The 27,911-nt window shown below is 37.1% G+C and overlaps 1 long non-coding RNA gene across 6 annotated transcripts in view; it reads left to right on the forward strand.

The window, feature by feature from the left end:
* LOC102551002 (uncharacterized) overlaps nt 1-27,911 on the forward strand; it is an 80,535-nt gene that overhangs the window by 15,856 nt on the left and 36,768 nt on the right. For 2 of the 6 annotated variants that reach the window (XR_591993.4, XR_591992.4), the window contains exons 2-4: nt 23,850-23,961; nt 26,860-27,054; nt 27,743-27,867. This is a non-coding gene — a long non-coding RNA (uncharacterized LOC102551002). Of the gene's footprint in view, nt 1-23,849; nt 24,530-26,859; nt 27,055-27,301; nt 27,442-27,742; nt 27,868-27,911 lie in introns of all 6 variants that reach the window. The other 4 variants (XR_010066064.1, XR_005503416.2, XR_005503415.2 and 1 more) reach the window with 4 other exon arrangements.

Below are 27,911 nucleotides of genomic sequence, written 5' to 3' on the forward strand. Positions count from 1 at the left end.
TCCCTTTCTTAAGGTTAGGAAAGTTTTCATGTAAAACTTTTTTTTTAAACATTTACTCGTCCTTTAAGTTGACAGTCTTGACTCTCTTCTATATCTATTATTCTGAGGTTTGATCTTTTTGTGCCCTGGATTTCCTGCATTTTTTGGATTAGGAGCTTTTTGTATTTTGCACTGCAAGCATATGAGGTGCAGACATATTAACAGATACAATATACTTATAATAAAACTCTACCCGCAAAATATAATGGTTAAAATTATTTTAGGTTGAAATTGTTTTAATTTTTTCATCTCTTTCTTCAAGATAGTCTGCATCAATGCTTTATGGATAAAATATCCCTAAAAGGTAAACTTATTTATTTTAACAGTGTTTACCATAGTTTTCAGTGAATTATTGTCTGACTATAACTAACTTATATATGTGTACATACCATATAATATTTAACAAATACAAGTATAAAAGGCAGTAATTGTGCCACAACACAAGTTACAGTTGTCCTCTTAGAACCTCAACACCATGGAAAACTCTTTACTTGTGATGACACCTGTGCATTCAGATGTCCTCCGCATTGAGATGTGTGGAGTTGGAAGACATAAAGAAGAAAGGACTGAGCAACATCCTTATTCTATTTTGCATAATGTAGTTAAGGCATGAGGTGTTACCGTGTCTCTCTCCTCCTTTATTTAGAGATGCTTCTTTCATTAGAAGTGATAAGGTAGTTTAGAATGAATTACATTTTATCCTGTTAATGAAAATACTCCTCAGTCAGCTCTCGACATATTCACATGTTAGCAAATTAGATAGACTCATCGTCAGATGACTTATGAGCCTTTTTTTTATTTATTTATGGACTCTGCTTATGAGATCAAGCCTCTGTTTTAACTTTTCTTTAAAGTTACAGTGGTGAGTGAACAGCTTCCTTCCAATCAGCATTACCTAGCGTACTTCTCGCTTTCAAGATTTCCGAACAAGCAATTTTCCCCCATATTTTCCCGAATATATTCACTGGGTTCATGTTCATAATTTTCTAATTGATGTTGGCTCTCAGAGCAGATGTTCAAGTTCACATCATCTGATTCCCCTCAGTGATGCTGACCTTTAGCATAGCTTCACTCTGGAGTGACCACCCACTGTAGTAATCACACTGTATCTTACTAGCATTTCCACCTCTGACAACTCAGACATTCTACTTGGCCTCTGTAATGAAGACTTCCTGTCTTGTTTTCTTTCCCATGTCCCCACACCCTCTAAATTGTTTCACTAACTTGCCTCAGAGTGCCAATTTCATAGCTGCTTTCTTTCTTTAATTAACTCCCTTATTTTGTTTAAATACAGTTTTGGACTCCCATGCTTCTTTGCACGGAAAACTTTAATCGTCTTTCTCGATGCTCCGACATGCATCCACTTGCTCTTACAGATGTATTCATAAATCTACTGAAGAAACCATGAAGAATTCCCTTGTTTGCCAGCATTCTAAACTGTACTCTTCAGTTTTTTACTGGTATCTAAGCGTATAGTTACCCATTCATATAGCTCAACCAAAATCATAGGTTGGGTAGATTATAAGCAGCATAATTCATTTCTTATAGTTCTGGAACCTGGGAAGCCAAGAAAAAATGTCTGCTGATTCAGTGGTGAGACTTTACTTTCCAATTTATACAGGACATTTTTATCCTGTTTCCTTATAAGATGAAAGGGTACAAGATCACATTTTATAAATATTTATAAATATAAATATTTATAAATATTTTATATGAATACTAATAGCTGTTATGAGTATTCTACCCTCATGGCCAAAACTTACCCTAATGATTGTCAACTAGTGCTACCATCATCTTATGCATCATACATTTTTAACCAAATTAATTGGGGTGGAAGACGCAAATATTCAGACTTTTCTACAACTCAATTATTCACTGGATAAGTTTAGCCCATAATTAAGCTACTATACTCTTATTTTCATCATTTTTATTGTTTACCAATATGATTTCTTATAAATCAAACTGGCTAGCCTTGGGGAGAATGAAACTGCTTATGTGTATCAATGGAGAAAATGAAACTTAAAATGATGCAAATGAAAATGAGGTTCATTTACACAAAGGAATATTACTAAATTGTCAAAAAATTAAGCACTATAGTTGACAGATAAGTATGGAGCTAGAGAAATAATCCTGAGTGAGCTAACACTTACTCCAAAAGACAAATATGTATTTTTTTGTATGTGGGTATTACTAGCTTTTAAGCTTTCAATAGGCAGTGCACAACCCATATAACCACAGAGTTTAGGCATTGGATATGGAGCTAGGATGGAGGGAAGGTTTTCCCAATGAAGGGGAAATATAATAAATAGTTATGGAGTGACTGAGGTGGTGAATGGAATTGGAGCATTAAACAGAGAGGGCAAATGCAAAACAGGATAAGGGAGAGAATAAGGGGAGAGAAAGCTAGAACTAAGTACCCTCTGAGGGATCGTATGGTATCCTAATACTAAAGATGTTTCTTAATATAAATACATAAATGAAAGAAATCAAAGTGAAATTTCCAAGTAATGGTGAGGCAATGGAAACACCTAAAGAGCTCAGACCATGGCTAAGGTTATTTATTGCTTTCTAGAAACTGATGGCAATGCCTTAATGCTGAGGAGAACACCTAATATGCCCAACTAGAGACTTTACCCATAGTGTTACAGTACTGGAAAGTATACTGCACACTAGCAGAAATGAAACAAATACCAAGCCCACAGCAAACCCTGTGATCTATAATGGTGACATGCCTCCCTGATACGCTGATGCTATAGTGGCACAAAAGTTGTGGGAATAACTTGTTGCGTGAACTATTAGAAAAGCATCCCATACTAACGCTGGCTAGGCACTTGTATAGAGGCCGACCTGTTCTCGGCCCGGCAGAGTCTCGGACTCAGAGCTCTGAAATCGCTTTCTTCTCCTGGCTCACTAAGTTACCATTGGCTGGCTGGCACGCCTGGCTTTTCCAAATTCTCATGGTTAGCTGGGGTGCACCCTTGCACACCTACGCCCTGGCTGCTATTACGTTTTTCTGAGCTCAGTGAGTTACAGAGTGAAGGAAAACGCCACGCAATCTACTTTAGAATCACTAGGTAACATAATCGCTGCGCCAGCAGAATCTAGCATCCTAATTTTACAAACTATTTTATGTTAGAAACCCACCGGGATCCGATAGCTGAAACAGCCTGCAGCTTCCTACATTCAATCTACCTTGCTTGCTCTCTGCAGTCCAAAATGGACTATTCATCTTCCTGCCTCCCCTCTTTCTTTTCCCCACACGGAAGTCCCGCCTACTCACCCAGTGATTGGTCCAACAAAATTTCATTGCATGTGCAGACCAAACCACACTCAAGGACAGGCCTCATGCTCTTCAGCAGATGGGCAACTCAGGATGAATTTAATGGCATATAGGGAGATTTTTGTCTCATATTTAATGTCTAAGCATACAATTTTAACCATTATGATATTTTGCTTATGAATTATGGTTTGTGATTTTGTTTTTCTATGGGTTTTCTGTGAGCCTGTGTCTGCATTGGCATGTGATTCTTGAAATTCTTTTTCTCTTTTTTCTTTATGTTTATCTGTGTGTGTGTGTGTGTGTGTGTGTGTGTGTGTGTGTGTGTGTGTGTGTGTGTGATTATATTCTGGTTTGTTTGTATGTTTTCATTTGACTCTATTCTAAAAAGAAAGAAGGCATAGGCGTGGATAGGTAGAAAGGTGGGGAGATCTGGAAGGGAATATAGGGGAACCATGATCAAGAAGATTCTATGAAAAAAATCTATTTTAAATTAAAAATTTTAAAGAAAAGGGAAAAAAGTTTCTGATGATCAGCTTATCTGTCTTACTGCTTGTTACACAGAAGTTCGAAGTGACTCAAGGCATCTGTAGAAATAGTGGATGTGACAGAAAAATCTTTCCGAAGGCAGCCAAAGGGAACACTCTGGCATCCAGCACAGCCCAACGTCTGTAATCTCCGGCTTCTTTACAGTAGCCTGTCAGCCAAGGGAGACATGCTGGCTTCCTGACATAAGACTACGAACTTGAATGACGTTAATATAGATCCCAAATGCTTAGAGGTAAAAGAGAGGTTGAACAGTTCCCATTTCTCTCGAACACAGAGACATGCTACTACACCCCATTTGCAAGGGAATAAATTACTAAGCAACAATAACTTTCTTCTATGATGCCACGTGGTCTCTTTAACACTGAAATCGTTTACCCTAGAGGTCAGACAATCCCTGAGTAGGACATATTTCCACCAGACCCAGATTCCAGCATATTCTCTTCACTTTTGTTTCTTATTTATGTTTTTTAATTATACCTAATGTGTAGCCACACAGTTGTGTTAGCTCTTTCTTTTTGATGGAAAGATACAGATGTCAAATTACAGTAATTCCTGAGAACCAAAGGCTAGTGTCTTTGATGATTTCTGTACACAGACATTTGCTTCCTGCTTAGTCCTGTGTCAGGCCATCTGGATGTGCTTTACTAATCACAGTCTCAGGAGGTGATATCAATAGGAGATTGGGCCTGGGAAATTTTTATTTTAATATTAAACATTGTCGTTCACTGACCACTCAAATTTGAAGTTTTTTGGTCTTTAAATCAGCAAAGCTTTTTAATAGATTGAGAGATAAAAGTATGGGGTCTGGAAACCAGAGTTAATGTAGTGATAAGCATTTTCAGAAAAAATAAATAGACTCTAGAGAGAATTTGGAGTGAGAATACACACACACACACACACACACACACACACAGAGTTGAAGATACAAAACGGAAAGGATTATTGGCATGGGATTGAGTGCTTAGGAACTTTCTTTCCCAGAGTGAAGATGAAGATGATAGGGTTGCTCTTGTTGATTCAATGTCTCCATGGAAACTGGGAAGAGAAATGGTGTTAAGTGAGGACCACCCAAATGAGAAGAAAATGACAGAGTGAACCTTGCAGTCTCTGAAGTGAGAGCATTTTAAACTAATTTATTCCAGTACTATTTATTCTGGGTTAGATTAGCCTTCCACATTTTTTTCCAGATGCCTGTGCTAAACAATAGAACAGTGATGGAATGACAGACTATCCTATGATTATGCAATGGAAACAGATTAGATTATGGTTCTTATCTTATAAAATTGTGTGATAACTCTCTCTCTCTCATGTGTAGTACATGCATGTGAGTATATGCATATGAGTACACATGCAGAGCAGGATAGTGGATAGCTTGCTTGCCTCTCATTACTTTATTGTATAGAAAACCTAAAGCTCATGATTCTGCCTTGGCTGGCTGGGCTCTATTGCTCACGAGAGTCTCCTATCTCCAGCCTACAATATTGAATTTACAGGCATTCACTTAAAAAATGACTTTTTATTTGAGTACTGGGAATTCAAATTAAGGTCCTCGGACAGCAGCCATCTCTTTATTCTGCATATCCACCTCCAAACTGTTAATGTAGCCTTTGAATTAAGATGTTCCAATGGTGCTACTGCAAGACATACCAGGAAAACAAATAATTCTGCTTATTGTAGTATTTTCATACTATGAAGTACTCAATTTTTTACATCAGCAACAACTTAAGTAACACTAGTGCTGGAAGGATGTTTAATCTTAATGCATTTCTGCTTTCTGAAGCTTCAAACAATTCCTTCTTTCAGCGTTTACTGGCAAACCACACAAATTAGTATAACAAGCACACAAACATGCCTAAGTATACTTCACTCCATCCAGTCTCTGTTCAGACACAGAAGAGAAATTGTGGCTGCGTGGCTGTCTGCATTGTATCTATTATTTGGGATCATGTGTGTCTTTCTCTTATTTTTACTCTAAAGGTTTTTTAAAGATGTAATCATTTCCAGCTATGGCCTACACAGAATTATAGATTACTCTTTTTGAACCAGAGACTTTCACCAGAATTCTCCTATTTAACAAAATTTACAAAAAGAACAACAGATCTGATTAATACATGTTCCTGGAAGCTCTCTCCAATAGCCTGCCAATGACTGCAGGATGCTGGGGAACACACAAGTGTATCAGTGTCTCCTAGGGTATTAGCTCAGCTTTCAAATTACAGAGAGGTTAAGTGCTTGACCAAAACACTCAATGCTTAACTCTACCCGACTGCCCTATCGTCCTTTCTGCTGCTCTGTCTTCTGTTAGACTACTGTGCACTCCTAGAAAGGCAGTGAGTGGAAAGCAAACAATGATGCACAGCTTAGGCCCATGTTCCAAGATAGCTCTTCACAACCTACATAGTGTAATATCCAATGTTCTATAAGTAGATAGTTATAGGTTTTTTCCTACTTATTCTATATAGTTTTGTGCATATCAAATAAAAAAGAAAAAGGGTTATGAGTGTATGGTTTTATCCCAGTACCTTTACCACCTTTATAAGCCTCACCTCATTTTTGTTTGTCTTTTAAATATTTGTGGTAGTGAAAATGAACAACCTGGCAAAAGAGACACATTTTTTTATTTTGCCCTTTGGGAGACATTGTTATCCACTTAAAGTCTGTCCTTTATCTGAAAGTTTCTGAGATTGATCTAGTCACTAAGGTTTTGTACACTCCTTTGAACTTTTGCCTCTGATGTTATTTCTGTGAGTTGGACAGAACATCCTGTATTAACACAGAACAATTTAAAAGAGTAAATATCTTGAAGTATAGCTTTTGTTCTTTAGTAAGTAACATGACTGACAAGAATATGGTGAAATGAACTTGCTTTCCAGGTATAACCATGGGGTGTCATTTGGAAGGACTGATCATCAGTGTAAGAAATGTCCTTTGAACACAGACTTCATTGGTGGTTTTCTTAATCTATACCCTACAGGCTTTAAAGTACAGATTAACATAATATCTTGAGCTTAATCTGTGGTTATGCTTTGAAGCTAAAGTGTTCCCTGAAGGCATGTTTGTTAAAGACTTGTTTCTCAATCTCTGTGGGTAGCTTGGAAATACTGAAGGAAATGTCTCTGACTTGATTTATTTTGCAATTTCTTATTGATGGGTATCCCAGCTTTTGTGTCTGTCTCTGCTTCTTAGCCACTAGGAGATGTTAATTTTGTTCTGTCATGCCCTTGTCCCATGATGTTCTCATATATCATCACCTGGAAAGAACCGGTCTCGCTAAGCATGGAGTGAAACCTATCAAAATATGATATGATCTAACTTGTGTGTCACAGGTTTTTGCCTCAACAATAGAAGGGCTACTTTAAAAGCATTTGAAAAGCAAATGTTTATAAACATTAATGAAACTAAATAGACGTATGATAGAATACTATACTATTTCTATAGTATATACTATTTATAGTATACTATAAATGTTTCTTGAGGAAACAAAATACCTTGGGATGCCTTAATCAATAGACACTGGGAAGTAGATTACATGTCACTTTGTCATATTGTTTTAAATATTTTCTGTTTGTAATCTTCCTATCCAGTGAATAATTTTATGAGATTATTTTCTGAAGTGATTTTATTTTCATGATGTAAAATAATATTTCATATATGTTTAATCTATTTCTAAAGGAATTGGCTTTTAATCTATCTATCATCTATCTATCTATCTATCTATCTATCTATCTATCTATCTATTTATCTTTCTTTCTTTCTATCCTCCATCATATATCTATCTACCTTTCTATATTGTTTATGAAAAAGTATTTGTGAAAACATACATGCTGCAGCATCTCTCAGGATTCTTATATTATGGCATAGTTGAATTACTATTCTCCTAAAGATATTGCTTAAAAGATCCTTACACTTTTGGTTTAAAATCAACAGATGGATTCCTTTTCAGATCTTGGGTATGTGGTAAAAATAAATGTAAATACAAATCTTTAGTGATAAATTTATAAAATATTTGCTGAACTGAAAGAGTATGCCCTTGAAGGCAGTAATTACTACATTGGAGTAATGTCTGTTCCATGCTTAATTTCTCCCTTGGAAACTTTAATTTTAAGTAATATCAGTTTACATACATATCTTAACACGTTCATTTACTTTAGTTGACTTTCCTGCATTAGAATATTTAAGCTACTCTTAAAACACATATACTGAAAGCATAAATTTGCATATATCTTAGAATATTAAAGCATGTATTGCAAGTACAATAGTTTATGTTGATATTTTTATTTTATTTTTGAGATTATAATATAATTACAACATCTCACCCTACCATGTCCTGAATCTAAATCCTCCCATACAAACTTCTCCAATCTCATTAAAATCCATGTCCTCTTTTTCATCAATTTGTATTGAATGTATATATGTATTTGTGTGTGTGTGTGTGTGTGTGTGTGTGTGTTCCCAAATACAATGTGACTTGTATATACAGCTACCTTTCTGCAAGAGGGTACCAGCTGTGTTCCTCCCTGAAGAGGATCAGCTAGCCCACTACCAGCTTTCCTCATTTGCCTACAGTATTTCATTGTAATTTGAGACCTTGTGGCCTTTTCCCGATCTACTTTAGCATGCCCATTGGTATTGTCCTTGCCCTGTTCAGATTTGAACAGTCAGGTTTCGGAGACTTTATAGATGTAGCTTCTGAGATCACGGGAAGGCACAATCTCATAGCAAATTCCCCGATCCTTGGATCCTACAGTCTTTATCCCCCATTCCACAAAAGTTCCATGTGTCTTATTGAAGAATTGTTTCATAGCTATTTCCACTGGTACTGGGCTCCATAATTCTGAATTTTGAATGACTGACGTCTTTGGTGGTGGTTTCTGTCTGTTGCAAAGGGAAGTTTCCTTGATAAAGAGTGATGACTAAATTTATGTGTAGTAATAAGGACAATTGTTTATGGATTGTGGTTAGGGATTATGTTGCTTTAGTAAATTAGTGGTTGTAGATTATCCTTCAGTAAAAATGACTGAATAGTTAAGTTTCTCAGTAGGAGGCACAGAATGGTTTTTACCCCATTAGAGAGCTTTGGATTACACGGTCTGTATGCCCCTACTTACCCCTTAGAATTATTGCAACTTGTCGATAATGTGTGTTTATTTTTAGAATGGTGAACAAAAAATTTGATATTTCTTATTCTGGCATTTATATAGGAACTGATAACAAAAATCCTCTGCTCTCTAAAGTCATTCATGCAAGTTTTGTATACATGACTGATCATCTTTAAATTATTGATAGATGTGAAATGAGGACTATATACACATACTTTGAAGCATGTTTCTTCAGACCTACCTACAATCACTTATGGAGTGACATTACAAAATTTGAGTCATTAATCAAGTTTTAGGGATCTTGGGTTGTTTTGTTTTTAGACAGCACCTGGCTGATGGTCAGAATAATCATCTGTCCACTGCAAATGGTCATTGAATCATTTGTGTACCACTTATATCTTTCAAAAGAGTTATCAGTTTCCAGAAATTAGAGGTTTTACACATTGAAAGTCATGAACACTCTTTGGTTAGATTTGGTTACATTCATGTAAAGATTCCTTAAAATAAATTTGATAATAGCAATAACCCATATCTACATAGAAACTTTTCAGTGAAGTGATTTTTTCATTTAGTATCCCTAGTCTGAATTGCTTAGTTCATTTTATTATAGTAGGCAAACTGTGGGCTTGTTAGGAACTTTCAAGAGTGCACACACACTTCAGCCGACTTCACCTTTACAACATTCTTTAAAGGGATTTAACAAGTCAGGATATGAAGCAAATTTAGTGAGATGATGAGAGAAAAACTTGGTCCTATCTTATATTTATTACCAATAAAGTAAGGTAATTTAAATAAATCAGATATCCTTCTTGTATTCTTTGAGATGAAATATAAATCAAAGTTCATCCTCTAAAGACGCAACTCTCCATGAAAAGCAAGGAGATCCAGACAAGCGATGGGGAGATACACTGCTCTAGAGTATTAGTGGGAAAGCCTGACTGTGTGAATGCATGAGCCAGATAAAGGTACCCAGCTGTGCTAACGTAAACTTAGCTCTGTAGAGTATTATTGGTATGACAAGCAGTGGGCTGGAATACTTGCTAGCAGGATGACTTTAGCTCAACCAGCTGAACACTTGCTCTTGACTGTCAGACAAGTGATAGGATCTTAGCAGCCTTGAGCAGAAAAGGAGTCAGTTTTGGAGAACCCTAAGTAAGTGAGTCGTGGGTAAGACAGGGAACTTGTACTCTAAGCAGGTAAGTGACCTTGGCAGCAAGATTCCTCTGGCAGCTGTTGCCTGTGACCTTGGAAACAAATATTCTCCTACCACATTGTCCTACAACTAATTTGTGCACTCTGTTGTTCACGCCCACTTCTATTGTCTTTAAGACATCGAGGCCATATTCTCCTTTTCTCCACGGAAAGCATTTCTGTTGTTTTGTTGGAATACAGAGTTTTCATTTTTCTCAACTTCAGAGCTTCCCGTTTTCATTTAAGCAACAGTATGGTGAAATGCACCACACTGTGAACCACCCTTCAACCTAGAGAACATGAAGAACACAAAGCAACACATCTGCTTTGATAGATGGAAGATGGCAGCATACAGCACACACACGTCATTCTCTATTTCCATTGTGTACTATTCAGTGTCACCTCCTGACGGTTATGAAGCAATTATTTTAGAACAATGTCATGCCTGTTTGATTGCCTGACTAATTCAGATACAACTATTGAATGTCTCATGCACAAAATATACTTTCTGGATGATTTGTTCAGCTGGTATTTTTGATAAAGTTGTCAGATATACAAATACCAGTTTTCTACAGTGAGACACAGTGTGTGTGTGTGTGTGTGTGTGTGTGTGTGTGTGTGTGTGTGTAAAGTGAATGAATGAGAGAGAGAGAGATGGAAGATGATGCCTAGGAAGAGGAGAAGGGAGACAAAGAGGCAGAGAGCATATAATAGGCAATTGAGATGTGGTGAAACAATTAGGGGGCAGGGCCTAGTTGGCTAAGTAAGAACATTGGGGATACACTTAAAGGCTATATTTTGTTCTCTGCTTCTCTCTCCTGCTTTGCATGTGCAGACCATTTATTCCGCATGTTTCTCCTTCAGTGTTCTTCCTCCCCACAGGCCCAAAACAATTGAGTCAAGTTAACCTAGACTGGAATCACTCAAACCAGGAGCGAAATATAATAAATATAGGGTTTCTTTAATTTTTTATTGATCATTACATTCGTTTACATTTCAAATGATATCCCCCCCTTCCATTTTCCCATCCACAAAAGCCTCCTTTCATCCCCCCTCCACTTTGTTTCTATGAGGGAGCTCCCCCAATGACTCATCAACTCCTACCTTCCCGCTCTAGCATCCCCTTATACTGGGGCATTAAGCTTCCATAGGACAAAGGGCCTCTCCTCCATCTATGTCAGATAAGGCCATCCTCTGCTACATATGTAGCTGGAGCCATGTATCCTTCCATGTACACTCTGTTTGCTAGTTTAGTACCTGGGAGCTCTGGTTGGTTCAGTGAGTTGACATTGTTCTGTTTATGGGGTTGTAATTCCCCTCAGCTCCTTCACTCCTTCCTCTAGCTCTTCCATCGGGGTTCCTAGGCTCAGTTTGCTGATTGGCTGTATCTGGATCTGTATTTGGCACTGGCAGAAGATCTCAGGGGACAGCCATACCTGGGGAGTTCAGGCTTGATGTCTGCAAATAAGATGGGTCCCTTGGTTGGGTGGTCTCTGGATGGCCTTTCCTTCAGTTTCTGCTCCAATTTTTGTCCCTATCTTTCCTTTAGATAGGAACAATTAGAAGTTAAAATTTTGAGATGGTGAGTAGCCCTATCCCTCAACTGGAGGCTGTGTCTAACTACTGGTGGTGGTCTCTACAGGTTTTCTCTCCTCTTTGTTGGGTATTTTGGCTAATTCCTGTTGGGTCCTGAGAGCCTCTTAATTTCCTGCCATCTGGGACTTTCCCAGTTCCCCATTCCCCACTGCTATATATTTCTATTCAATCTCTTGACCCTCTGTACTTCTCTCTTGTCCCTTCCCATACCTGATCCTGCCCCCTCTCCCATTTCCTCTTCTCCTCCTTTCTCTCTTTCCCAGGTCCCTTTAACTGCTGTGACTATTTTGTTCCTCCTTCAATGTAGGATTGAAGTATCCATACTTTGGTCTTCCTTTTTAAGCTTCATGTGATTTGTTGGTTACATCATGGGCATTCTGAGTTTTTGGGCTAATATACAGTTATCCGTAAGTACATACTCTGTGTATTCTTTTATGTCTGGGTTACCTCACTCAGGATGATATTTTCAAGTTCCATCCATCTGCTTGTGAATTTTATAAAGTCATTGTTTTTAATAGCTGGGTATTATATATAATCCACTGTGTAGATGTACCACATTTTCTGTATCCTTTCCTCTGTTGAGGGACATCTGGGTTCTTTCTAGCTTCTGGATATTACAAATAGGGCTACTACGAATATAGTGGAACATGTTTCCTTGTTATATGTTAGAGCATCTTTTGCATATATGCCCAGTAGTGGTATAGCTGGGTCCTCAGGTAAAACTATCTCCAGTTTTCTGAGGAACCTCCAGATTGATTTCCAAAGCCATTGTATCAGCTTACAATCCCACCAGTAATGGAGGAGTGTTCCTTTTTCTCCACATCCTCACCTGCATCGGCTGTTACCTGAGTTGTTGACTTTAACCATTCTGATTGGTGTGAGGCAGAGTCTCTCGGGGTCATTTTGATTTTCATTTCCCTGTGACTAAGGATGTTGAACATTTCTTTAGGTGTTTCTGAGCCTTTCAAGATTCTTTTGTTGAGAATGATTTCTTTTTTAGTTTATACCTCACTTTTAATGGGGTTATTTGGTTTTCTGGAGTCTAATTTCTCAAGTTCTTTGTATAACTTAGATATTAACCTTCTATCAGATGTAGGATTGGTAAAAAAAATTTTCCAGTCTGTTGGTTGCCCTTTTGTCCTATTGACACTGTACTTTACCTTACAGAAGCTTTTCAATTTTATGAGGCCCCATTTGTCAATTTTTGGTCTTACAGCCTGAACCATTGATTTTTTTTTCAGGAAAATTTCCCCTGTGCTGATATGTTTGAGGCCCTTTCCCACTTTCTCTTCTATTAGTTTGAGTGTATCTGGTTTTATGCGGAGGTCCTTGATCCACTTGTACTTAAGTTTTGAACAGGGAGATAGGAATGGATCAATTTGCATTCTTCTACATGCTGATTGCCAGTTGACCTAGTACCATTTGTTGGAAATGTCATTTTTCTATGCATGGTCCTTTTAAAACTTGTTTTATCAGATATTTTTTCATATTGACAGTTAGACTGATTGATACTGCCTCCTAATATTTCATACCTTCGTCTGTTTAAACATCTACAGCAAAATATGTTTTTATTAAGCAAAATCAGAAAGTATTTCTTACAATTTTGTAGGCTGAGTGGTCTCAGAGGATGGTCATATCAGACTCAGTGTCTATTGAAGATCTACTTACACCTTTAGCCCTTAACCGTGTCCTCATTTTATGACAAGTGATAGCTCTAGTCCTTTTAGTCCTGACAAGGGCATGTGGCAAAAACAATATCTAGAACCTTCTGTGTTTTCAAAGTCATAGATTTTGTTTGCTTATAAATAATGGTAAGGATAGGGGTCCTTGCCCTGAGCCCCATCTGGCTTGCACCTGGGCAGGTCTTTGCATGATGCCTCAGTCTCCATGAGTTCATGTTTTCTTCATGTTCATTGTGTCTGGAGGGAAGAACGTTCGCGTAGCTTTTCAAATTCTGCACTTTGACAATCTTCAAAGCATGAAAAAGATGTCTTTTTGCTAGAAAGTAGTAACTGAGTTAAATTTAAAAATCTACACTCGGATATAAAAATCAAAACTTAAATACAGTGTAAACATTACGTGGTCAGTAATTGCATGTGATTATTTACATGTAAAGTACTTAAAATTTAATAGAAATTTTAAGTCTCTTAATACATCTATCATTTCAACTGCTCATGTTACCAATGAATATTTCTGAAAAAAAAGTTCTGTGCATTTTCTCTATAAAAATTAATCAAAACTAAATGTTTAAAATTATAAGTTATAGAAGAGCCCCAGTGTGAAGTTGAACCTCTGTCTGATTTTATAACTAAGTATTTAATAGACACCAGCCATGTCTACCACATTAAATGATTGCTGTGGCTCTTTCTCCTTCTGATGACAGTTTACGAAATGCTTGGAGGATCTGGGCACACATGAAGCCTATTATATTTGAAAGTTGACGGTATTTTCTAGTTCTATCCATTTGCCTGCAAAACTCATGATGTCCCCATTCTTAATAACTGAATAGTATTTTCCTGTGTAAATGAACCACAGTATCTATTCTTCATGCTGGGGACATCTGGATTGCTGCTATGAACATAATAGAGCAAATGTCCCTGTGGTATCTTTTGGATTTGTGACCAAGAGTGCTATAGCTAGGTCTTCAGGTAGACGTATATCCAATTGTCTGAAGAACCTCCAGACTGATTTCCAAAGTGGTTGTACCAGTTTGTAATCCCACTAGCAATGGAGGAGTGCTCCTTTTTCTCTACATTCTCACTAATGTGTTGTCACCTGACTAGAAAATATCATCCTGGGTGAGGTAACTCAGACACAAAAAGACACACGTGATATGTACTTACTAATACCAAAAGACTATACATGGACTGACCCAGGACTCCAACTGCATATGTAGCAGAGAATAGCCTTGTTGGGGCACCAGTGAAAAGGGAAGCTTTTGATCCTCCCAAGGTTGGAACCCCAGTACAGGGGAATGGGGGGGGTAAAGAGGGTGGATGGGGGAACACCTGTATGGGGGAGGGGGAGATATTTGAAATGTAAATAGAGAAATATATCTAATAAAAGAATTTTCAAAAAGAGAAAGAGAAAATATCATCCTGGATGAGGCAACTCAGACACAAAAGGACATGTATGATATGTACTTACTAATAAATGGATATCAGCCAAAAAAGTACAGAAAACCTAGGAACAATCCACAAATTCAAGGAGGTTAAGGAACAGACAGGCTCGAGTGAGTGAGGATGCTTCAATCCTGCCTGGGAGAGAGAAGAAAACAGTCATGGGAGGCAGAGGCAGTGAGGGAACTGGGTGGGAGGGGTACAGGGTTAAAAAGCAGAACATGATCAGTATGGGAGGGGAGGCAGGAAAGAAGAAGCCCTGAGGGTCAGCACAGTGAATGGAAATATGCAACCTTGAAGGATGGGAGGTGGAGGGAATCCACTAGAAAGTATCAGAAACCTGGGATGTGAGACTCTTATAACTCAAAGAGAGGGACCTTAGATGAAGTGCCCAACAGTGGAGAAAGGGAACTCATAGAGTCACCTCCAGTATAAACACAGGGCATCAAATAGAGGGATGGGTTGCCATCCCAAAGTCAAAAGTTATGACTCAGAATTGTTTCTGTCTAAAAGAACTGCAGGGAGATAACTGTAGAAGAGACTGAGAGAAAAGCAGTCCAAGACTGGCCCAACCTAGGAGCCATCTCAAGGGGAGGCTCCAAGGCCTGACACTATTACTAATACTATGGTGTTCTTACAGACTAAAGCCTACCATGGTGGTTCTCTGAGAGGACCTCCAAGCAGCAAGGGAGACAGATGCAGATACTTACATTCAACCATTGGATTAAAGTCAGGGATCCCTGTGGTTCAATTAGGGAAAGGCTGGAAGAACCTAAGGAGGAGGGTGATCTCATAGGAATACCAGCTCTCTCAACTAACCAGGACCCCTGAGATCTTTCAGACACTGAGACACCGATCGGGCAGCATACATGAGCTCTTCAGAGGCCGCCGACACATATAGAACAGAGGACTGCAGGGTCTGGCCTCAGTGGGAGATGAAATGCCTAACCCTAAAGAGACATGAGGCCCCAGGGAATGGGAGACCTGGCAGGTTGGGTCCGGGGAGCATGCTCTTGGAGATATGGGGAGGAGAAATGAAATGAGGAACTGTGGGAGAGGAGACCAGAAGGGAGGCTGCGGCTGTACTGTAAAAATAAATAAATAAATAAATAAATAAATAAATAAATAAATAAATAATTTAAAATTTTTAATTGGAATACTAAAAAAGAAAAAGGAAAAGAAACAACTCTTAAGGACCTTCTTATAACTTTAAAATTAAGAAGAAAAAAGCAGAGACTCCAGAGTATTTTTCTAACTTTTATCTTCTATAGACCTCACAGAAAAAAATGTAGTCATAAGTTTAATCAAAAAGGAGAGAATGTTATTATTCTGGAGTACCTGCTGGGCTGTAGACAGGAGGTAATCTTCCTGTCTCATGGTGCTAAGTAAAACAGAAAGTCTCCTAAATAAGGAGTCAACAAATCTCTTTAGCTTTTTTATTTTTGATAGAGAAGCTTCATATTCCCACTATGGATACACACTACTGTTTTTCACCTTTTATTAACTTATTTAAAACAAGCAGTAGCATTAAGAATATGATTTTTAAAATATATATTTTTACATTCTTTTGTAAGGTTTCGAACAATTTCTCTGTGAATTAACATGATAAAGGAAGACATTTCTTTTGTTATTGATAGATGGTAAAATGATGTCACCACAAAATACAATTTCTTTTTTAAAATTTACCCCAATATTTTATATGTAATCACAGGTAATGTTTGAATTAGTCTATAACACTAAACTATATAATTAGTGTATATATTTTCCAAAGTTAACTGGCAGCCATGTCACATAAAAATTTCTTGATTCATCTGAAAGCTTACAAAAAACGAAGAGTATGTTATGTGTAAATAGAGCAATTTTTGTAATATATGGTTAGACCTCTTATTGTTACTCCCTTTACCCATCACTCAATAAATACAATAGGTACGAAACAGTGGATTGTCATAATGCCTTTCATCTTTAGTGAGTCCTGATTCAGCATCTCTAGTAAACCTTCCTCAGTGTTGTCCCATATCTGTTCCTTGTAATGGTGCAATCTCTCACAAATGTCTATTTTTCATTCCTCATCTTGAAAAGAGTGATTTAATATGTATCTCTGTCAAGGGACTATTTGGGAATCAAGTATATTGCAGAACTCCATTATATTCCACACAGTTCTTTGTGTAATTAAATTAAGTAATTGCATAACTAAAAGGCTTCAGTGCACTCTAAAATGAGCTTTCATCAACTGTTAGCAAGCTCCGTTTATTATCAGAGAAAAGATAATCACACTAGAGCCAGCTGTGTTTGTACTAAAAGCCTGTTTTTCAGTTTTGCTCATTAAAATTTCTGAACCTCAGATTTGCTGTCTATAAGTGGAGCATATTACTGAGGGCAAGTGCAAGCGAAACGTATGAATTAAAGGGCATGAAAATGTACTTCACAAGCAGTAACATATTCACAGAGTTGTATCAGTATGGAAAGTGTCACTTGATGGGCTCATTCACCCACATGTGGTCAACTGACGTACAAGCTGTTCAAACTGATGAGCAAGTAACTTCGGTAATAAACTTTGTGCTTGCCTTGGAGGAAGGCGTACTCCATCTCGTTGCCGACAAACAACTTCTACTTTCAGGGAAGGTTGTTGAGACTTCATAGATCCTGAGAGCTGGATGCGGGCTGAAACTGTGTGGACCCAGCTCCATATTCACTGATGATGTCAAAGATCTTCAAAATGGCTAAACTCTGCTCTCAGGGTTTTACAGCTTCTTGGTCAGATTTCTTCCAGGAAGATGACTGACCTCAGCTTTTGTTATTTCCTCATGATAGAACTTTAGAGTTTGCATCTCTACCATTTGAATACTTATTCATGTTGGCTCAGCGTGGCTCTCCAGATTTCCATGTGTTCATATATTTTCTACACATTCCATACTCCTGGAAAGAAAACATCTTGAGAGATTTTTTTTTACTTTGAGTTGCTTCCAGATAAACATATTTCTTTTATGATCAAATTGGTATGTATTAGTAACAGTAAAATATGTTTCAAGAAAGCAAAATCATTTATAGAAATAAACATCTTTTACATTCTATTATTATAATCATCATCGCTCCAGTCTGTGTCCTTTGTATATAGATATTTTATATATTCACATACAATAAAAGCACACATATATTCAGACATTGCTAAGAGCTGCCTCACTTTCACTATTCTTGTTATCTATTCTTGGAATTTTTTCTTTCACCATGGTGTTAATAGAGAAAACACCTAAAACGCTAAAATAGTAGAATGACTTGTTTGGCTTCCTTTTTCCATTTTGGACAGGTTAGTTACACACTACACTGGAATTTTAATATAACCTTTCTTTTCAACACAAAGATAAATTAATATTAAATTTTAAGACTGTTAAGTAATATTTAAGATAGATTATAAGTATCCTATCATTCCTTTAGTAATATAATGTCTTTGGACTCAGCCCTGGTTACCATTTCTAACCATCACAGCCAGTTTGAAAGTCATATGACCTCTATGAAGAATTAGTGTAGGAGATACCAAACCTAAGGTCATCGTGATTGTAGAATAAGCAAGTATCAGGTGTCTGTCCCTGCATTGTTACACTACAAAGAATTTTGAAACCCGGGTTGATACTCACCCATGTTAATCATATCAAAACAGAATTTCACTTTGAGTCAGCCATTAAAAAAACATTTTACTTATTTTCAATTAACATACAAGTCATTGGGTATCATTGGGGTATTTTCTAAGAAGCTCTGTTTCAATGAATTCAGCTCCTCTCTCATTCTTTCCAGTAACTTTTCTGCTTTCATGGCTGATGTGTTCTTCTTTCCTCCTCTGATGTCCACAGTCTTACTTTACCTCTACTCTTGGCCTCCATTTTAACATTGCTAAAAATGAAAGTAACAGTGTTCTTCATTTGTATTGGCTTAGAAGCTAACCATTCCTACAGATAGCAGAGATCCTGAAATATCCTACATTCTTACTAATAGACAAATTAGTTCCATTCATCTTAAAATAAAAACGAAATAGTCAAAAAGACAAATACAATTGTGATGCATTTTACGTGTATAAGTAAATTGTCTATGGACCTATTTATACATCCCTACATGAAAGTGAAGAAATTGTATTCATTCCCAACTGTCGGCTCAAAGTGACAGGACATCCTGCTACTCCTCCCAAGTCCTGTCCTCTCATACTATTTTAGCTGACTGAGTTCAGTTCGTAACGTCCATACACAGATGGACATAGAGTGATCCACTGAAGGATTGACAGACTACCAGGGACCACCCATTGAAGAAAACTGACCCTTCTCCCTCCAACAGTCATCACTGACAGCAGCTCCTCACCTAGAAATGGGGCATTATTTGCACCCCCATCCCGACTTGAATACTGAGTGTCCTGATCTTTGCAGCTCTTAAATTGGCAGCCACAGTTGTCGTGAATGCACATACAAAAGTCCCATCATGTTTAGAAAACAGTATTTTGAATTAGTTATTCTCGTTCTCTGGTTCCTACAATCCTTTGACCTCCTTTTCCAGAATGTTTCCGAGAATGAGTGGAATCTCCCACTTAGGACTGAACATGCCAAGCCCGCACCATGACCACTTGTGGGTTTTGGTATTAATCTCCAACCCCTGCAAAAAGATGCATCTCTAAAAAGGGCTGGGTGCTGCATTAGTCTAGGATTTTAAATATAAAGTATTTAGACAGTAATTTGGTACCAAGTCTATTTAGCAAAATAGTAATAGAGCATTTTCCCCTGGGGCTAATAGATTTCTCTCCAGGAATCTTTGCCAGTTTTATGGATTCTTTGTCAGGAAATAAGTACCAGGCTTGAGTCCTTTCCTGTAGAATAGGCCTCTTTGAAAGCAGCAGCCTGACTACAAACCAATAAAAAAATATGCTGAGAAAGAAATCAAGGAGACAACCTCATTCTCAAAACTTTCAACAAACAATAGAGCAGACAAAACAAGATAAACAAAAACGCAAGCCGAGATGTTGAAAGGGCTCCGAAAAGCTGTGAAGATATTAGAAGGTAGAAATAGCTCAATGATCATGGGTTGGCAGAACGTATAGACATATGTAAGAATTTTCTTAGTAAGACTCCATTCACACACAACTGGCAAATAAGACCTCAGAAAACTTAAAAGCTGCCTGTATACATCAACAAAAGCACTTATTACCCTGAGGAGGAGCCATACAGAGTGGAAGAGTGACTTTACCATTAACGGAGGATTCATATCTAGAACATAAAAAGAATAAAAAATTTCAACAAAACAAACAACTAACAAAAATAGACTTTGGCTACTATCAAATAGTTTTCAAAAGAAAAAATATAAACTTGGGAATTTCTTTAAGAATAAGAGTGATTGCTTAGAACATGCGGAAATTTGGAATTAGTCCTCAGCAACAGGAAAGAAAGGAAAACAAGAATGAAATATCAGAAGAAAGGAAAGAATCAAAGAAGGGAGGGAGAGTGACAGGGAAGGAAAAACAAGACAAAAATCACAAAAAAATTTCCCCTCAACTTCAAAGGCATCTAAAAGAAATATAAATGAGAAAAAAATTATAAAATTTCAACACCATAAAGCAACAAGGAAATACAAATTAAACTGCTCTGATATTTTATCTGTATTGAAAAATTAATGCCTTGAATTTTAATGTTCATATAAATAAATGTCTAATGATCATATAAATAACGTTCATATTGTATAAAGCATTTTTAGCTATTTGTATTTTAGCTATCATGACTATATGATAGCTCTGGTTATCAGGATGATAATTAGGCAAAGATCATTAATTCCAATGAATCTTCAGTAATTAATTTAATAGAAAGAAATTCATTGGTTACATGTATATTGCAATGGTACAGAAAGCTGCAGCAGTTTAAAGGAGGTAGGTCATGCGGCATCTCAGTCGGGTGTTCAGACTTGAAAGAAAACCCTTGCCAGGACCATGCCCTACTGAACTGACAGAATTCAATGCAGCTGCCACTGTGATCACTGGACTTTGACAATATTCTTGCCATCAAAATATTTCCAAGATTCATAAGAGTCAGGCTTAACAGAAACTCATCCAGAGCAGGGGAATCTGGACTAGAGGAGGTCCTTGATCCGGTTGTGTCATGTGCCTGTGTCTCAGCTGCCAATGGTTCATCAGAAGATACTGATACCTAGAGGAAAAACTTCAGGAAAGCCTCACAAGATGCAGATGCCACCATTCAGATATTACAACCCAGCTGTAGCTATCCAGACAGGAAGCAATTCCTCAGGGGTAACTACACAAACAGGAAGCAATTCCTCAGGAGTAACTAACCAGACAGGAAGTAATAGCCACCACTGCTTTGCTGCTCTTGGCTCTGATTTCTCCCACTTTTGTGAATTTAATCCTTGCTCACACAAAGTCTATGAAAGTATTCTTGCCACTTTTTAATAGACTGTTATTTCTACTCCCTCCTGCACTTAACAAAGGTTTGGATAAGTTTAATATTGGCAATCATTTTGCCGTCAGTAATTTTTCTTGCAAAACACTGTAAGGTTTCGTCTCATCTTCTCATTCAGCTTTGGTTCAACACAAATAACAGTAGAACCACATCAAAAGAACAGGTTTTTGTTATAAGGGGGTCATAACTTCTGAATTTAACTATGATTCTGAGAATATTCAGAATAATGAAATTGATCTCATATGTAGTGACTAAAGGTTATATTTGGATGTTGTTCTTAGGCCTTAGAGATTGCATTTTTTTGTTGTTGTTGTTAATAGTCACTCCTAAATCCGAATCCACCATTGGTTAACACACAGCAGAAAATTAGATCTTCTACTTAGATCTAGTCTCTCCTCTCTACAAAATTGGTATTATCAGAACAGCTAATATAACATAATTTTAAACAGTATCACATTCTAATTACATTTGTGTAGCTTTTGACACAGGCATGGTACAGGCATACATGAACAATCGTAGAGACAAAAAGAATGACAGAGAGAGAGAGAGAGAGAGAGAGAGAGAGAGAGAGAGAGAGAGAGAGAGGAGAGAGAAGAAAAATCTCAGAATGGCTGCTTTTGCACCTCATCTTTTGATTACAAAGACCTATGTGTAGAGAAACCACATGCAACAGTAGATCTAAACATGTCTTTTCATGTAGAACAAAACAAACAACCAAAAAACTCAAAAACAAAATTTCCAAAGTGTAATGTATGTTTTTATGCCAAGTAGGGCATGTATTATGTCTAATACATGTGAGTCCCTTGAATAAATTTTTCTGAATTATGGGTAATATAAAAGGTAAGTTCATCCTAGTTATCATGTAAGCAGTGAGAATCATTTAATATTATCTAGAGGCACTGAAAATTACTGGGATGGAAGTGATTTTAAGTGCAGGAGCATGTCTTGGCTGCATTACCAAATGTACCAAGACTCTAATATTAATAAATTCAACTTTATTATTAAACTTCAATAGGAAAAATATATTTTATATAAATTAATTCAATCAAAACAGACTTATTTACTCTTCTGTAGATTAAGGCACTGATTAATCAAAAAAGCATATCTATCAGGCAAATAAAGCAAATGGGGTTTATGAGATTTTAACAATAACGCTCCAATAAATAATTTATATATGAATGAAATAGGAGAAAGAAGAGTGCTGCAAATATATTAGTGATTTTTAAATCATTGAACAATCTGATGAGAGACGATAGGTTTGTTTAATAAGTTATAGCAATGATATTTAGCCCAAGAAAATTTTTGATTAGAAATTTCTAATTTATCACTTGTTAAGACTGAAATTTTGATCCATATTTTATCTAGGTGTATATAAAAAGAAAGAAAAGCAAAGATAGAAATTCTTATAAATGCTTTCAATGATTAAATTATTTAAAAATTTAATCTTATAAACATTGTTTAATTATTGAAATTTTATACATGTTATTTTGTTCAAATTCATCTCCATCTCCACCCATTTTCACCATTTCACCATTATTTTTCTCTTTCCTCTCTCTCTCTCTCTCTCTCTCTCTGTGTGTGTGTGTGTGTGTGTGTGTGTGTGTGTGTGTGCAGCAGCCTCACCCTCATCTCTCTACTCCCAACTTTGTTAAAATTTACTCCCTGTCTACTTAGATCTAGTCTCTCCTCTCTACAGCACATGTTACTGTGTACTGTCTAGATGCTCATTTTTATTTGCCTATCCTATAGAGTGTGATTGACCTACCAGAAATCACATCTTGAAAGAACTTGGGGAAAGAGCCAACCAACTAAGTCTGACTTGACTTAGGCTCACTACAAGAGGAGCAGCCCATACCTGGCACAGTTTAGGTGTTGAAAAGTCAGAGATTAGAAAGCTGAAAAAGATAGGGCAAAACCAAACATGACAAGGGGAAAATTATATTCTGCTAGATTCATAGATGACTCCCCTATGAGTGTAGCAGCAAATGTGAACAGAGGCAGAGATCCACAGCCAGACATTATGCCGAACGAATGGTGAAGATTATTACAGGAAGTGAACTATGTAAGTCCTTGACTCAAACATTGCATATTCTCGCTCCCTTGTACATGCTAGATTTTAAGTAGAATAGAGTGAAGACTAACAAGAAGGGAGGGAAAGCTGGAAAGGAAGAGTGGGACATCGATGGCTGAGTATACTCAGAGTACTTTATATCTGTGTATCAAACTATTCTCATGAAACTATTGCTATATACCATGAATATACACCAATAGAAAATAAAAATTAAAAAAGGACCGAACATGATCAGAGCCTCCAAACATAGCTGGTGATGTTTCTTTCCAAAAGCGTTTTATAGTAAGTAACTTGTGAGGTAGAGATTGTGTCTTCTTCACAGGCAGGTGGTAAGCAAGCTCCAGGCACCGGAGCTGCAAGGGTCGTCCATTCCTTTGTCACAGTCCTGTGGGAACAGGGGTTCAGAAGAGCAGGGTAAGAAAATTTGAACTTTCTGACTTGCTATGAAATGAAATTCCTTTGTCTCAGATCCAGGAATCACATGCATCTGTCAGCTTTTTCCATGCAACTGTCGTGTTTGCTGGCAAGTGCTTGAAAACTCAGATATTCTGTGGTTTCTCAGTGAGATACACCATTTCAGGTAAATTCCCCCTGTTTAAGGTGAATGAGCACACCTACCCCACCCCAGGCATGTTGTGAAATAGTTCATCAACTCCAGTGTGCGCAAGAACAGAATACTGTGTATAAGAGGGATGATAACAGACGTCAGGATGAGGCTCCAACTTTCTTGTCTCAGGGACTTAAATAAATTCTTAGGGAACTTTACAGAATATAGCTCTGTATAATCGAGGTATCTTATTTTCTAGAAATACTGCAGCAAAGAACAGCTGTTATAATGGCCTGAACCACAGGAATTTTTTCTTAGTTTTGAATACTTAATGTCCTAGATCTGGGCATCAGCAGAATCAGTCCTGTTCTCAAACCCATAAAGGAAGAGTCCGTTTCAAGTTACTTTATTGGCTTGTAGAGAATGTCTTCTTCCTGTGTCTGTTCACGTTTTCTCCCTGACTTCTTATTTCTGTCCAGATTCACCCTTTTAAAAAGACACATTGTCTTGGACAAAACTCACCAGAATGACATCATCTTGCCTAACTAGCTACACGTACACATCCATATCCACTATGACACTGTTTCCCAATATTCTACGGGTTAGTATCTCAACACAGATTTACAGGGGATACAATGTCAGACATAAATGTATGGGTGATCCCTTGTGTTTGCTTAATTATTGTTTCCTTTTCAAATAATATATTATTTAGTGGTTACTTTGGTAATTTTAAAACATTATAAAAATTATAAAGAAAACTTCTGAATGGTTTGTGTATTTGCTATGCCTATAGGATCCTGTTTATGTATTCAAATTAGTTAAATGCTACCTATATATTTGTTGGTCTTCTGGGAGAAGTACATATAGCAGTGCCCGCAGGGGAGCCCTTCCAGAATTGTCACGAAGACTGTTAAGCCTTTAAGTTTATGATGAGGGTGTGATTGTGCCATTTGCTTAAATCCTCATGGTTTCATATTACCACACACACAACCAGCCTTTATGCTTGCATCTCTTAAGTGTGGGTGTTTTTTTATAATATTTCATTTTTAGTTTTTGGCACTGACTTTATTTCTGACTGCAGTGCTGGCCTGCGGGGAAATCCTCTCCATTGTGTCATTTGAATGCTGCAGAGACACTGAGTGGGATGTGTGAGCAATGGCTTTTCCAGCAGAATGTGAAGCTCATTGTAGCACGGCGACACAGAAGAGCAGAGTGACCGCTTCAGGCATAAGGACATAGGGAATGAGCCAGGATGAAAGGAAAACCTAAAACACAAAGGCTACTTTCTCAATCAGTTCCTTCCAGGCCTTTTTCACTGGTGGAGGACTTGTTAATGAATAATCACTATTGATCAGCTGCCATGAAAGCAAACAGAGGGCTATTCTACTATTAGTTATATTTTTCATTCAAAAGTTACACATTGACCAAATATTTCATATTAACCCAAAGCACAGCAGAGACGCATGCTTAGGTAACCAGGTCAGAGGAAAAGGAAAGAGTGGAAACAGGATCAATGTAAAGTCAACCACAGACGAAACAGTCTGGTGCCAAGAAAAAGAGGGAAATGGAAGTGCTGGATGCCCAGACATGATGTGGAGAAATGTGTGGTTCATTTCACTAAGCCCCACATTAAATGTCAAAGCCTAATGTGTGTGTCTTCATCGAAAAACAGGATGTTACATTCTTAAAAGTACAACCCCAACTAACAAGAGTTTTTTAGTTTTGTTCTAAGTCTTGGTTGCCAGAGAGCAAGCAAGTGAGCGAGAGAGAGGGAGTGAGGGAGAGAGAGAGAGAGAGAGAGAGAGAGAGAGAGAGAGAGAGATTTCAATAACTGTTACTATTATTATTCTTTGCCTACATTGGCAATATGATAGGATAGTTAAACAGCTGAGATTCTCATTATTTTTTTTAACAATGTAATACTGTAATCACTACTCTAGCCCTGAGTTTTTATTCTGAAAGCAGATTCAATTCAGTGATAAATCTTCTATGATCCTGCATTTGTTGTTGTGACTGGTTTTGTTTTTATTGGGTATTATTTTGTTTCATTGTTTTTGAACTTGCAACTCTCCTATTTTAATTTCTTCAATGCTGGCAGATCCCACCCTTCCTGGCTTCATTTATTGTCTTATTCCTCAGCTAGTCTCTAAATTTATATACAACTTTTTCAAGAATTTTATTACAAAAGTTCCCTGAAGACTCATGGGATTCTACAAAGTATTCCATTTTGGCTATTAATTTGCTAGGTAAATGATTTATTTTATAGTGACATAATTGAATGAATATTTTAATTGCTACTTTTAATTAACTAATTTTACATAACCAATATAAACTCTCTAAAATGTCTTCTCAAGTTAAAGATATATAATATATCTTTATATAATATATATTCATATATAGTCAAAAGTCCAACACAATTTGCACTTCACAGTTTCACAGAATCCATCTGCCTAACTTATTTACATTTAAACTATTAAACATATCAGATGCTTCAGATAACCAAAGATTTGTGATAAATTACCTTCCAAGAAACATAGGTCACCCAAGTCTGAATGTCTAACCTGTCAGAATGAAGACATAATTCAGTGTTAAAAACTCAAGCTGGGGAGAATTTGACATTTTCCAACCTTGAGATGAATTCATCTGAGAAAATAAAACTTTTTAAATCAGACCTCATGAATAATAATTTTAGTCTCAATGACATATTTTAATCTTGACAAAATAAAGCTAAGACTCATGAATTTTGAAAGCACTGCAGAACTGTAAATGTCCTGCCCTGACAGCAGTTTCTAGGTAGCAACTCACTTTCAATTCAGCTACAACTTACATTCACATGGTCCTAATTTTTTTTTTTTTTGACTTGAAAGTGCTACTAGAAAACCTCTCCAGCACTTTCGCTAATGACTGTTATTTATTAACTGGCTTTTTCAGTGTGGACATGAGCAGAATTCAGGTGTTCATTCAATGACATTTCAAAATACCCAGGCAGGACAGAACTAATCCCTAAGAAGCATTTGACCTGTGAAGAAGTTTGGGTCCAATGAACCACCAACTTCTCCATTCTTTGCAGCTGACTCAGGAGGTCCTTGAGCTAAAGCTCCAGGCCTTCCTCATGGGATAGCGCAGGTAAGCGCTTGCTTTGTACAAACACCTGGTGTGGAGTATTGCCTTAACAGACTGTACAATTCTCTTCCTAATTTCTTCATCTTTTATGGGGGTGGGCAGGAAATATCTAGCAACCATAAAGATCAGTTTTTAATATCCCTTATGTTTTTAGAAAAAAAGTACATTTACTTTTGGATAATCATTGCACACATTAATTTTTAAAGGAATTATTTATTTATTTATATGAATACACTTTCGCTCTCTTCAGACTAACTAGAAGAGGACGTCAGATCCCACTACCGATGGTTGTGAGCCAACATGTGGTGACCAGGAATTGAACTCAGGACCTCTGGATGAGCAGTCAGTTCTCCTAATCTCTAAGCCATCTCTCCAGGGCAGATGAGAATGGTCATTATTTTAACAAAATGATAATTTAAGAGATAACCGAACTCTTATTGTGTTATTGAAATCCAATTTGTGCATTTAATTATTTACGTATGAACATATAAAATCTTAATTGCATTATCATAAATACCTTCTTTACCTCCACATTCCTTCATCTTCTCTCCTTTTCATGTGAAACATTTATAAATCTGCGTAAAACCCTAAGTAGATTAAAAACATGGCAGACCTCAAATTGTCTCTGTTCTTTATGTTTACACTCAATACCGTACTTTCACTGTTTAATCAAATCTATATTTGAATACAGGACTAAAAGATGTACTGAGTGATGGATTCGGGGTTTACATGATTCTGAGACACCAGGACCGTACTGTCATTGTCTATCTATGTGCTGTACATGGATGCAGAGATATACAAATACTTAAGATTGAGGTAAGATCGGAAAGTCCCCTAAACATTCCAATACGTGCTCTACC

The sequence above is a fragment of the Rattus norvegicus genome, chromosome 4 (genome assembly GCF_036323735.1).
Source record: "Rattus norvegicus strain BN/NHsdMcwi chromosome 4, GRCr8, whole genome shotgun sequence".
In the NCBI taxonomy this organism is placed as follows: Eukaryota; Metazoa; Chordata; class Mammalia; order Rodentia; family Muridae; genus Rattus; species Rattus norvegicus.